The sequence below is a fragment of the Mus caroli genome, chromosome 5 (assembly GCF_900094665.2).
Source record: "Mus caroli chromosome 5, CAROLI_EIJ_v1.1, whole genome shotgun sequence".
NCBI classification, from domain to species: domain Eukaryota; kingdom Metazoa; phylum Chordata; class Mammalia; order Rodentia; family Muridae; genus Mus; species Mus caroli.
The window spans coordinates 58,379,456-58,393,649 of record NC_034574.1 but is presented as its reverse complement, the minus strand read 5'-3'; positions in this window follow the sequence as shown (position 1 = coordinate 58,393,649).

Sequence of the window (14,194 nt, the reverse complement as noted above, 5' to 3'; positions counted from 1 at the left end):
GGCGGGGGCGGGCAGAGCGTACTCTGTGGAGCTCAGGATGGGCCAGCCCCTAGAAACTGGGAGCAGGGGAATTCTTGGGGATGGGAAGTGAGGGAGAGTTCCCTCTGCAGGACCGGAAGGCGACCAGAGGGAGATGGCTTCTATGTCTCAGCTTACGGGGAAATCAGCAAAAGTCAGCCTTGGCCAGTGCCTGAAACCTTTCTTCTTGCAGAAGTCTGATGTGTGCTAAGTAGTGGGTTTGTGCAATAGAAGTTATGGTGTACAGACCCTGTGGTTGTTTTACAATGCTGGGATATAATTTACTCCTGTATACAACATGTAACTGCTCTATACTCACTGCTGAGAAAAACAGTCATCTATCCAATACCTGTGCGTCAAGCACCAAACTGTGACACTTTGTTACCTCATCGATAGTAAGAAACATCTATGATCCCTGGGTAGAAGGAAGGCGGGGTCTCCGGTTCTTTCTTCCGAGAGTCAGTCATATGTGGATGAGGTGCCTAGCTGAACTTGGTTCTTAAAGTAATTCATGTATTCAGTGTTTTGTGTGTGTGTGTGTGTGTGTGTGTGTGTGTGTACACTTGGTGCTTGCGATTTTTACATGGCTGTCCTTCTTCCGTGGTGGCTATTGCCCCAAAATAGCATTTGCCCACGAGGGAGTTCTTAAATATGTCTTCATAATAAAAGCCCAGTGGGAAGTAGTTGTCTTAAAGACTAATACTGGAATAATATAACCTAATTGTGGTTAAGCTTGGGGTGGTTGGGAGATCTATTTAAGGATGTTTGTGAACTGAGGAAATGTTTCGAAAAAAGCAACAATGTAAAACTCGGAAGCACTGACAATTCCAAGAGAAAGAGAATCACTTAAGGCTGTTACAATCAGGAGATAGATACATCAAGAAACCTATGGTGCTGGCTCGGATCGCAAAGCGCAAGATAGTTTTTATCAGAGGCAGTGGAACAGGCACTCCGCATGCAGTGACACCTACACACGAAACCCCAGTAGCATTGTCTTTAATTATAGAACGTAATGTATATAAACCCACAGTCTGCGTTTGTGGAGTTTGGAACTACTCTGAGGGTTGATTCTTGTTTTCAGCATCAGTGTTTGTGCACTTTAACAGTGAATCGGATACAACAAAACAAAGCGGACCCCAATTTAGGACAGGCACCCTCACATCCCATTTCTTCTCCCATGCTACTTGTTCTATGCTGGAGTCTTTCTCACTAAATTTCCTAGCTGATTCTGATTTTCTAATTATTAGTTCCATCACTCCAGCAAAAGTCATCCACACATCTTTTGCAGTCGTGATCACTAACACTAGCCTGGGCTATTCTCACTTGCTCTTTTGGCTGTCCCCAACACATTCTCTGTGTGTCCACACACCAAGGGTCCCTTATGTGGCATGCTGTTAGCCCTTCACACAGCTGGCTGGCTCCTTCTTCCTTGTCACCTATGGATGTCTTCAGTCCTTGTTCAGTACCTCACTTTTCAGCACTAAGCACTCAGCGCCTTCCATCTCTGGTTCCCTATGCTCATTTGAATGTAAGTCCTGTGAGCTAGAACATTGCTTATTTATAACACTGCTACATCTCGCTGTCTGTTATTTACCATGTTCATCACAGAGAAGGTGAATAACAAGTATGTTTTTAGTAGAAGAATGAGTCCATATTGGAGAAATAGCTTATATCCCTTTTTATAACTATCGGAGACTTATGATCTGCCTAGGTAATAAGATTGTAGTATCTGGGCCGGGCGTGGTGGTGCATGCCTTTAATCCCAGCACTGGGGAGGCAGAGGCAGGTGGATTTCTGAGTTCCAGGCTAGCCTGGTCTACAGAGTGAGTTCCAGCACAGCCAGGCCTATACAGAGAAATCCTGTCTTGAAAAAACAAACAAACAAAAATAGATTGTAGTATCTGACTTGGTTGTCATACTTTTCTAGTTTTTCTCATAGTAACTCTGAAGAACAATATGGAGCTAGAACTACAAAACTGAAGTGCAGTGGTTATGAGAAGGAAAGAACAGTGAAAACAATGTCATTCCACAGAATCAGAAAGCAGCAATAGATCAATAAAAGCCCAGATATTTGTCCCCGAAATAAAACCATATAAGAACGATTAGAAGTGGAATAGTTGAACTTAGAATCTTATTGCTGACAACCGAGACAATATTAATGCAGTGTCCTTTGTAAGTGCTCAAAACATTTTAGTCAATAATTATAAAATTGAGGTTAATTGTTGATGCTCCAAAAAAAAAAATACTTCAAATGAAAACCTCAAAAGCAATCTCAGAGATGGACAGGTTTGTTTTTTCCTAGTCAAAGCAGTCCCATGAAGATACAGAAACGCTAAGACACACATTCAACCAAGGTCTCAAACTTGGGAGGAAGAAAGGCTACAACTGGCCCAGCAAGCTGGCTCAAGGAAGTAAGGGTACTTTGCATGCAGGCCTCATGGTCCACGTTTGTTCTTCAGAGCCCATGGTAAAGGGGACACTATGGCACACATGGCCACACAAATAAGTAATTAGTTAATTAATTAAAAGAGCTGAGTGTGATGGCACACACCTGTGACCCCAGAGCTTGGAAGACAGAGATGAGTAACTCTCTGAGATGGAGACCAGCACAGTCTGCCTATGGAGTTCCAGGTATGTCACTTGGGACAGCCTTTGAGAACTTAAAGCCTCACCCCACATCACTTTTGCTCTCTGCCAGCTTTTGAAGGTGCCTGCCACCATGCTTGCCCTGTCATTCCGGACTCTCTCTCTCTGTAATGTGAGACAAGATAAACTCTTCCTTCTTTAAGCTGCTTTGTTCATGGTGTCTCATCACAGCAACAGAAAAGTAACTGAGGCAACGTGGTAAGAGCATGGTCCTGCCTTTCGTGTGAGAGTCATGGAGCCTGCCCCCTGGCACAGGTAAAGCTAAAGCCCCTTTGTTCTCTAGACCATGTGGCCAGCAGATAGGGCCTAGTTTCCTGTCAACTCACAGAGCATCATGATTTGACCTCAGGCCCATGAGCGTGAGCTCCGTCTCCTGGGAAGACTCATTCTCTACATGTGGAAGGAAGATACTTTCCTCTCCTTCAGACCCTTACAGAACATTTACCTCACGGCTGCTCCACACAGACATGGGAGACAGTATGCATTCTTTTACAAACCTATTTCCATTGGCCATCTGTAAGTAGATCCCTTCTTCGAGAACACACTTTCTGACTTGGAGGTGGGGCTACCCGACCCTGTTGACTGCTGCTTTCATGTTTCACCACAGCATGGCTTAAGACCCCTCATGGTCTAACAAGCTGCTGCTTGCCACTCCAGCACTGTGCCCATTCTGAACCGTTTGCTTTGTCTATACCACATTATTTTTCCCACAGTCAGGCCTTTGAATCTGCACACACACACACACACACACACACACACGCACACACACACTCTTTTCTGATATTTGCTGAGCCTGAAGACAACTGCTGCCCTGGTGATCTTTATCTGGGCCTCTCAAAGCTTGCTGTGTTCTTCCTACATCTCCCACCCATAGTGCCCAGGGCACCTTTCTCTCTGTTGTGTTATGTACTGGCTATGAATATGGGTTTACTTGCCTGCCTCTCTGGCTGGTGGAGAATGTCTGCTACAGGAACTCATAAATATTTTATAAATGAATGAATGAAAAATACCCTTGTCCTATAAACCATTGAGAAATAAAGTAGTCACTCTGTTGAATAGAACTATTACCCCGCACCCTGAGCATGGCAACACATACAGACAGAAACTTTCTTCTATTTTACAGTATTATACCACAAGCTTCATGAAGTTTTAGAAGACTTTAATTATTCCATCATCTTACAAGAATGAGAAGATGAACAGGAAGTGCTTGTGTTTGTTTTCCTGTATTACGATAAGCAGTCTAACATCTCGATATGCTTGTTATACACTGCTGAAAAAAATGTTGCTAGCCTACTGATTAATTGTTGTTTCGTGATTTAAAGACTGTTCCAGCTCTGTGTTTGATATATCATTTCCTGATGGCTGTTTAATAACAGACAAGAACAACCCGCTTTGGTTTCTGTTGTGTTCTCTGAGAGCAAGCTCATAGCCACACTTTGTATGAATGTTTACAGATTTGCTGCTGTGAGTGCCAATGGTAGGCCTGCCTCGGATGCATCCATTGGCACCTGTCAATCATATGGGGTGATCCGCAGCCCGGGAGACACCACACTGCTCGTTATGGAAAAGAGAGTGAACAATGAATCAGAGCCACACAAACCCCACACTGCTCGTTGGTTTTCACGCTTCCTCTTTCACCCCCCATCTTGTTCAACTTTTAAGCACACATGCACCCTCTGCCTTCACACTTGTTCTGTGTTCGGTGTCTATTCTTGGCACAGAGCACTTGGGGAAAGATTCTGGCTGTTTAATAAGCAGCTGACCTGAGCTACAAAGACATCAGGAAGATGGCACAGTGCAGTCAGATACCAATCTACATGATACCGGGGAGAGAGGGAACAAAGGCCTCTCACACTCTGGGCCAACCCCAAGGAAGTCAAGAAATGCTGTTAATAAGATGCAGAAAGCCTCTCCTGCTGCAGTCAAGCTTTTGTTTTGGATGCTTTGAAGTCTGAGCCTGCATCTATGGGAATCTCATCTTTTTAGACTGAGCCATTAATGTTTTATATTATCAAACAATTGAAGGTTGCTATGTTGCTCTAGTGTTGTAAAGGATGTCTTGATCATGTATTTCCACTTCTATATGCACACATCTAAGATAAGGCACTTCCATATCAAAGGAGTTACCCAAAGCTTTGTGGCCAGAGGCTGGAATACCTCAGAGACCCAGGGAATTCATTACAGGCCGGTTGTCCCTTCTGAGGGCACTAGCTGAGAAGGCAAGAAAGCAGTTTCAACAGGTTCATTCCTGCACAGGCTGCTTATCTTAGTACAGCAGGGTTTGTTAGTTAAAACAAGTCCTTCCTTCCAGCCATAGGTGACTTGGGTGGGGGTGGCAGTGGCTGCAAAGTAGCTGGTAGTGTGTGGACTGGATATAAGCTTCCCTCTGAGGAAGTTTAAATAAGCAGGCCTGGGGTGGCTGCCCAGTTCTGAGCATCCTCAATCCAGTGCTGGCAGATCAAACCAGATTTCCTGCTCTGAAGAAGAAATAGATGGGGTGACACTCAGCCTGTGACCTGAGACAGTCCCAGTACCTTTCCTGGTTCTCTAAGGAGCTGGTTCTAGGAGCTGCTTATACTCCTAAGGCTGGCCAGCTGCCTCAGCCCACCACGGAAGGGGGATGTCCAGTGTACCCTTGTGCTTTGCCACAACCTTGTGGCAACCACGGGATGTGATGAAACATGTTGGTTGTCTCCTAGTAGCCTCCTCTGAGGTTCTGAATTTCTTGTCAGTGCTGTTTGAACTGCCCGGGGGATATATGCCAGCTTTGAGAACAACATTATAGCTCCTTTCTCAATAACCTCTATTTCTAAAATAGCAAAGAGACTGCACTAAGGGAGGGAAAGACTGTGGAGGGAGAATGTAATAATTTACATATAGTACAAAGCTACTCTTTCTAGTATATAGCTCCAGAATTTTAACTAATATACAGTTGCCACAAAACCCAACGTAGTCATGGAACATCTCTGTGATCTAACAATTCCCTTGCGTCTCTATGTTGTCTATCTCTAGCCTGTGGCAACCACTTATCTATTTTCTGTCCCTGTAGTTTAAGCCTTGTCCCACGTGGCATGGCAATGGGACCATAACAAGGCTCTCTTAGCATCCTCACATAGCCAGTTTGTGCCCAGCCCATTCATTCAGAGCAGGGACCATTGCCTGACAATAAGTTATTTTCATTATCTACTTGATTTCTTTTTCATTTGAGTATCCACTTGCACTAGGAAGTGAGACAGGGATTTTTGCCTGTCTGCTGCCGACTCTCCAAGGTTCACGAAGCAACCTAAATGTTCAGTAAATATTTGTTGGATGAAGCGCTATGTTAATGAAGAGATTGGGGAATCCTGGGGCCCTCCCCCCCCGGGGGGGGGGCTCAAACAGACCTTATTAAGAAGAGATAATTTTCCTTACAAAATGTGTTAATTGAAGGATTTGTCTGTTGCCTTGTAGGTTGGCTACCGGAGAGTAATACAATCAAGAGACACCGTGATGATGAATGGTTTCTTCAAATTCACCCGGATGGTGAGATTACCCAGAACAGAGCTGGCCTGAGGTGAGGACAGCGTTCTGGGGTTGTTAAGGCACTGGATGACTTAATGGGCATGAAGTGTTTACTGCAGTGGTTTTCAACTGGGGACCGTTTTGTTCCCCCAGGGGCGACGGCAATGTCTGCAGACATTTTTGTTGTCAAAAGTAGAACAGAGAGGACAGCTACTGGAATCTGCCGAAGATCACAGAATGTGCAGTATGGTTCTCCATGACAAAGAATTATCAGTAGGGCCCTAGCCAGAAACGCTGGGTGAATGTGTGGCCAGGCTTGATGTAAGGGGTGCATTTGCATTTGATGATGATGACATTATTATTATTATTATTATATCATTATTGTTAGTAGTAGTAGTAACAGTAGAAATATCCCCCACTGTGTGTGTGTGTGTGTGATGTACATGTAAGATGTGTGCAGATGTTGGACTACAACAGAGATTCTGGAGTACCACAGAGCCTTCCAGAGCTCTCAGAGTTACAGGCAGTTGCGAGCTGCATAATATGGGAGCTGGGAATCAAACTCTCATCCTTTGGAGGAGGGAATATATGCTTTTAATGGCTGAGCCATCTTTCCATCCCTGTGCTAACATTATTTAGAAATGATCCTTCCTAACAAATCCTCTCACCCAGGCTGACAAGTGAAGCTGTGCATTAAGTCTCAAGTCAGACTCTTTACGTTTGAAGCTCAGCACGACCCTTGGCAGTGTGCTCTGGAGCATGTTACGTGACTTTTCTATACGTCTCTGCCTATGAAAGGGGATTAACTAGAGTAATTGCCTCAGGGAGCTGCCAGGGAGTCGAATGCAGTAGTCCATACAGAGCACACCCCTGCGGTAGTACGTAGTAAATGGTCAATAAGCGTCATTGATTATTTTTTGTCTCTGATACCAAAAAAAGATCTTCCCATAGGATATAATGAAGGAATTAAGAATAGTTTCCACTAGGAAGGAGAAATAGAAAATATTGCTCATATAAAGTATACACTGGCATTCATTTCACATAATGATAGATAACTACATAGGATTAAAATTCAAATAAAACACCATAAGGCTATTTAGTGTGTGTATGGGTGTGTGTGTGTGTATGTGTGTGTGTGTGTGTGTGTGTGTAGGAAACTAACAGTGTTCTTCACACAGCCTCTGGATGTACACTTCCACCACACTGGCTCAGGAAAGGGAACAGTCTCTCTTCCACGGAGTACCCGCTGCAGAGCAGACTCTGGGTTGGATGCCTCATGGGAGGAGACCAGAGTCAACCTTCAAGTCTGGCTGAAGAAGAAAGACTATTAATTTGAGAATGACAAAAATGAGTGTTCCAGGATCGATCTAAACCCAAATCCTGAAAGTTAGCTTGACTCCTCATGCTAGATAGAGTAACTGTCTACCTCAGGACCATTGCCCCCAAGAGTGACTGCTACCCGTGGTGCTTCCTGATGCCAAAGCTCTTTCACAATACTATCACTATCACACTTGTCCCTTAAGAATCTCATGGTCACACATGGTTTCCTCTTCCTTTTGTATCTGGGATAGAAGGCTCTTTCCCTGTTCAAATTTTCTGAGTTCTAGTTTTGTTTCAGAAACCCATAAACATTAAAAAAAGAAAAAAAAAAAAAAGAAACGGTAGGGATAAAAGAAATGACGTGGGGTCTAAGAACCAGTATGATGTAGTCAGCAGTGTGGATTACACATCACTTCACCCTCAGCCACAAGGAGCCACTGCAAGGGCCACCACAAGATTATACAGTCGTTGTGTCTAACTGTCAGCCCACACCAACACCAAGGTTGGCTTCTCTCTAAAAGATAACCTGACGATTTCATCAATATAATTTGTGCGCAAGGCAGACTCTGAAGGGTCATATTTTCTCTAAAGAGCAGAGTAATGTCTAGAGCTGAAAGCTGAGCTATACATGACAATCAAGAACCCACTGAAGCTATTCAAACTTACTCTAGACTCCTTAACCTTTTCTGGGTACAGGCTGGCCAGACATGACATCCCAAACTTATTTAGCTTTTCTTATCGAAGCCAGCTAATGAATACTTCTAATGATTCTGGGTTATAGAAGTGACTAAACGGGGGCTGGCGAGATGGCTCAACAGGTAAGAGTACTAACTGCTCTTCCAAAGGTCCCGAGTTCAAATCCCAGTAACCACATGGTGGCTCACAACCACCCGTAATGAGATCTGCCGCCCTCTTCTGATGTGTCTGAAGACAGCTACAGTGTACTTACATTTAATAAATAAATCTAAAAAAAAAAAGAAAGGCCTCGTTGTTAGTATGTATGTATATATATATATATATATATATATATATATATATATATATATATATATATATATATATATATATATATATATATATATGTGACTAAACAGGCTGCATTAAGTTTTCACAAGGACTTTCCAGAGTTCTAGCCCTCCTCTGCATTCAGACTTGTAAGCAAGGCCCAGTGAAACTAGATCACCCTCCATGGTCTCTGCATCAGCCCCTGTCTCCAGTGTCCTGCCCTGACTTCCTTCAATGATAGACTATAATGTCCAAGTGTAAGCCAAATAAACCATCACCTCCCAAATTTGTCCTTGGTCATGATGTTTCAGCACATACAGCCACAGTAACTCTAACTAAGACAAACATTAGTTCCAGGGTAATGGGGTAATGATGTGATAGAGCTGTCTATTCTGTTTTGGGGAGAATTATGAAGGGGTTTGGAAACTTTGGGACTAGAAAAGTCATGGAGCGTTCAAAGCTTGGTAAACTGTTCTCTGAGAGCATAAAAGAAAACAAGAGTTGATAGAAATACAGAGGATAGAGGCCTGGCTTCTGAAGGTCCAGGTTTAGAAAGTTGGAGAGTCACTTAAAGACTCTATTGGGACCATTGCATATTTTGAGTTGAGAATCTGTAGTTCTGGTTAGCTAGGGCTGAAGAATTGGCTGTGAGAAACCAGAACCACAAGCACGAACTCTTTCCTTTGCTGGGATAATCGATGCTGGTTAGCTGGAGCTGAGACACTAGTGGTGATTAAGAGGAGACCAGCAGCACTGGGGTGAAATCTTATGGTAAGTGTTTCCTGAGAGTCTGCGCACAAAAGCAGTGTTCCAGAGGTGGCCAAGGTTGTCTCATTGCGCTGACAGCCACACTTGGTCCTGTGTCAGTCTCCCAGGAGGTACTGGTTTTGCAGACATGAAGGAATCATGGAGAGCAGCCGAGGCTTGGCACTGTGAGAGTCCAGGAGAGGCCACCGGTGAAGGTGCAGCCAGAGTAGCAATTGAAGGCCCAGGATTGATTGGGTCAAGCAGAGAAGTTGAGGCTTGGCACCATGAAGAGAGCCTGTGAGAGGCTGTTGGTGAAAGTGCTTGCTTCATGGTGCCAAGCTGTTCTCCGTGACTCCAATATTCTGGAACCTCTTGCCAGAATTTTGGAGATGCCAATACCAGGGGATGACCACCAAGGAGAGCAGAAGCTGTGGAATGGAGGCAGTCTGAACCTAGAAGACAAGCTTTAGATGCTGTTGATGGCCATCCAAGCCCTTTGGAGAATTCCAGGTGATCCTGAGTGGATCCCAGACATTAGACACTAAGTTATTCACGTAGCTGGACTTTGCTTTGCTTTGATTGGGACTGTGCCCTGGTTCTTCCCTCGACAATAATTCAGAGTTATCTTTTTTCTAACTTTTCTGTTACTTCAGCTTTTGTTTGCTTGTTTCTTTTGAGATAGGGTATCCTGTAGTCCAGGCTAGCTCTGAACCCACTAAGTAGCCGAGGATGACATGGACTCTTTCTTCCATCTCTGAAGCGCTTTGATTGCAGACATCCATTACCAACCTTGGCTTATTGCTTCAGTTTTATCTTCAAAATATAGAACGTCAAATAAATTAAAAATTTAGCATACCTGCATGTTTCTGAGGGACTCTCACTTAAAACTGAATTGATTATAAGAAAGTATAGCTTAAAATTTCAGGATTTCTGGTATTTAGCCTGCAAATGTATAAGGATGTACTTTATATATTTAGAAATTTCAGCTGAGAACACTTAAATGGATGAATTATGGCGGTCAGAAGAAGCAAGACATTTTGGCCTATTGTTTTTAATTCTTGTCATTGAGCATTGAAAGATAATTGTAAGAAAAAATGTCTTATTTTCTATCAAAAGTAGCTAGTCTGACAAGAGCCAATATTCTATACATTTTTCCACCTTGTAAAACTTTTATGCAAATCTTTTACTCTCTACCACCTGGTAAAATATTGTTTACACAAAGACCGGGCTACATTCCCAGAACTTGAGGGACTGAAGTAGCCAACCTCTCCCCTCCCTTTTTCTTCATTCCATCACATCAATTCTTTCCTTTAAATTATTATTTTACTGTTTTATATGTGTGGGTGTTTGGCCTGAATGCCCATCTGTGTGCCACATGTGTGCCTGAGGAAACGGGGGTGGTGTGCATTGTATCACCTGGAACATAAGTGACACCCACGTTGTGAGTTGTCATGTGGGTGCTGGGAACTGAGCCCCGATTCTCTGCAAGAGCAGCTAGTGCTCTCAATTGCTGAGCCATCTCACAAGTTAGCAAATTGTGAAAGATAGTGAGGTTGGACCTCAGCCCATTGGCATTATTTTCTACTTTGTCTGTGTTTTTAAAAATCTCTACCTCCCTTCTAATGCTTATTCTTTCTAACACTCCAAACCCAGGTAGGAGAGAAAGAAGGTTAGAGAGGAAAGGGGGTGTAGGTCTCTCTAAATGACTTCCTGCTGACTAAGAGCATTGAATTCCTTGGGTCAAGTCCAATCTTCATAGTCTGGATATCTTCAACTTCTTGTCTCTTTTCTTTCACCCATAGCAACAGCAGCATCAGGAGCAGAAACCATCAGCAGCCATTTTCTTCTTCAGCGTGCACCCCTTAGTCTCTGACATGCGTTCCCTCTCTAGACACATCAGAAGTAAACGATCTGCAGCTGGCAGGATCAGGTTCTTGCCCAAATACCATGAGGCAAATAGTCAGCTGCTGTGGATAAAACGAGGTTACCCCATGTCCTACAACCTGGATTAAAACAAAAACACATTTACATAACAGAACTGAGTTTTTTTTAAGTCACCGGAATTCTCACTACACCAGCCAGTTCTGGGGGTTGCAAGTTGCATCGTCTCCATCTGCATTAGAATAAAAACCAAGTGAAGTTCCTCTTCCGATGTGATAGCTAGTTTAGTTTTTGTTGTCTTGCTGCAGCCTTTTTCCAGTAAGAAATTTCATTGTTGTGGTGGTTTGAGTGAGGATGACCCTAATAGGCTCATATATTTGAATGCTTGGTCAACAGGGAGTAGAACTGTTTGAAAAGATTACAAGGATTAGGGGGTGTGGCCTTTTGGAGTAGGTGTAGCTCACACCAGGCCCAGTCTCTCTCTCTCTCTCTCTCTCTCTCTCTGTCACACACACACACACTTAGTAAAAGTAAAAATAGATTAATTGGATTAGCAATCTACAAGAATGATCATAGACAAGAACATTATTTTTCTTACTATTTGGTAAGTCAGAGATAGCACAAATATCTAGCGAGTGAGTTCCAGTTTGGCTGAAAGAGTCTGATCCCCTGTATCCTCAGAGCAGCCAGCCTGTGGTCTAGGATTTATGGGCCTTCTGTTGCTCTCCTGATAGCCACCATCTGGACACCACCAGAGAAGCCAGGTGCAGAGCACAGGATTGTAGCCAGGACAAAGGGCCTTTCAAGAAAATTGACTTTAAAGTGTCTAAAAATATGATAACCAGATTGAATCAGAGTGGTAGGAAGCAAGGTGGTGGTGGCAGCAGCAATAGCAGTTGTGATGCTGTGTGTGTGTGTGTGTGTGTGTGTGTGTACGTGTGTACGTGTGTACATGTGTGCATTGGAATGTCATTATGCATTATGTCAGAATGGTTTGATTGATTCTAAAAAAAAATGTTTTATGAAGTTTCCCGTGTTTGAGGCTTGGCTGCCAGCTGACAGATTTTTGATAAATGAATCAGAATGCAAAGCTCTGATTTAATTAATAGATTAATCCATGGGACTCTTAGCTGAATGAATTATTAAATGGGCTCTCATAGGGAATAGATTGCTGGGGGATCGCTTTTAATGGATATATTTGTTCCTATGTGACCTGTCCACCACGAGGTGAGATACGTTGCTCTGCCATGTTTTGCACCATACTTTGCCTCACCTTGCACAGACCCAGCAGCAGTGGAGTCACGTGACTATGCACTGAAGCCCCTCAACATTTGAGCCCAATTAATCTTTCTTCCCTTAAGTCGTTTTGCTCACATTTCGACACAGCAACTGAAAATGACTAATACAGACCTGGCAGAAATATTACAACACAGGAAGCCATTAAATCAATTTTTATATGGGTATAAGAATTACTGAGTATTTTAAGGTACTATTGCAACATTTATAGGCGAAAGAATAGACATTAAGATATCAAGGAAGGGGAAAATAGAATATAGTTTTATAAAGGGATAAAAGGGACGTTGTAATCAGAGGAATGATGGGGTAGGACTGGGAGAGGAGGGATTGTGCCAAGGACCATCAACACTAAAGGCCTTTGAGAAGTTGTATGGAATCCTACTACTGTAGAAGCTTTCTAAGATGTATATTTATATACAGAGTTTAAATGGAGTTAGCATATCATGGGGCAGGGGGATCAGTATGTCAACTAGACATCATATACTACCACATACAACTTCTAACACCAGAAGTGAGTTACATCATTTTGAATTATTGGCCAAAGGGATCCCATAGACCCCCACAAACATTGCAGGATATTGCTCCTCTACGACTGGACAGTAAGCCCCTATTGCTGAAGGCTACAAATATTTATAGAGTATCAAGGGGTCCAGATGGTCCTTAAGTGGAAACTTTACTCCTACTGGCTAGTGTTCAGATAATCCTTAATGATATTCTCAAAATAAAGTATACACTTGGGAATTCTGTCCCTATTTTGACTGCTCAGGTCTTACAATCAATCCCCTTACTGAGGATTCCCATGTGTATGTAAATTGTAGTATCCAGTGGAAAGACAAATCAGTTCATTCTTGGCGCATCGAATCTTTGTCCCTTCCCTCCCCACCCACCTGTTGTTCCATAAAGCATAGGAGTGTGTGAGAGAGAACAAAAGAGAGGGTCAGCGGAAAGGACTGGTTACAGAACTGCAGCACTGATCAGGGAGCAAAGGATACATTTGCTCCAAGTACAAATTGAAATACTGGCTACATTTTATTGTAACCAGAGGAGGTGTGTGGGGTGGGGTTGGGGTGAGGGGGAATGGAAATGCTAACTACTTGCATTTTCTAGGTAAGAACATTTGCTTGCCATGTATGCTGTCTGTATTCATCAAAGTTTTCCCCTATCCTTCATTTACACTCTAAAACAAATGTTTTTTTTTTTTTTCTTTTGCAAGGAGAACAAGAATGTGGATTGCGTCATAGTAAACGCTGTTTATAGACGTAACATAAACAAGTTCCATTCGGCCACTTGCAGAGACAACGGGTAAAGCAGAAGCCCAAATTTTCATAAGTCTCTTGTTTATGCTCATATCTTGCACTGTTTACTGTCTTCCAAACACCAGAACCCAGCACAGTATCTGGCTTTCAGAGAGATTAACTATCATTTACTAAGTAAATGAGTGAACGATGCTTATAAACTAGGGTGGCACTGCAGTACATTCGTCCTTTGGTTTTTGGTTATTATGTGGTAGGTTTACATGGACCATGTTGTTCTTACACATTGGTAAACATGAGAAACAGATTCAAATCTGGATGAAGCCAGACCCTCTGTGTTTCTTAAGATCATTTCCTCATCTTTTGTGTTTATCAGTTAGCACAACAGTTCTAGTTAGAGAGTGGCTTTATTAGGCAAAGTGACTCAAAATGAAGAAGTCTCAGTCCCGGGTAACTTTTTTTTTTTTTAAAGTCAGACCCAAACGGAAGTGAGTATGAGGTGAATCTCAGGAACTTGAAGTAGAGCG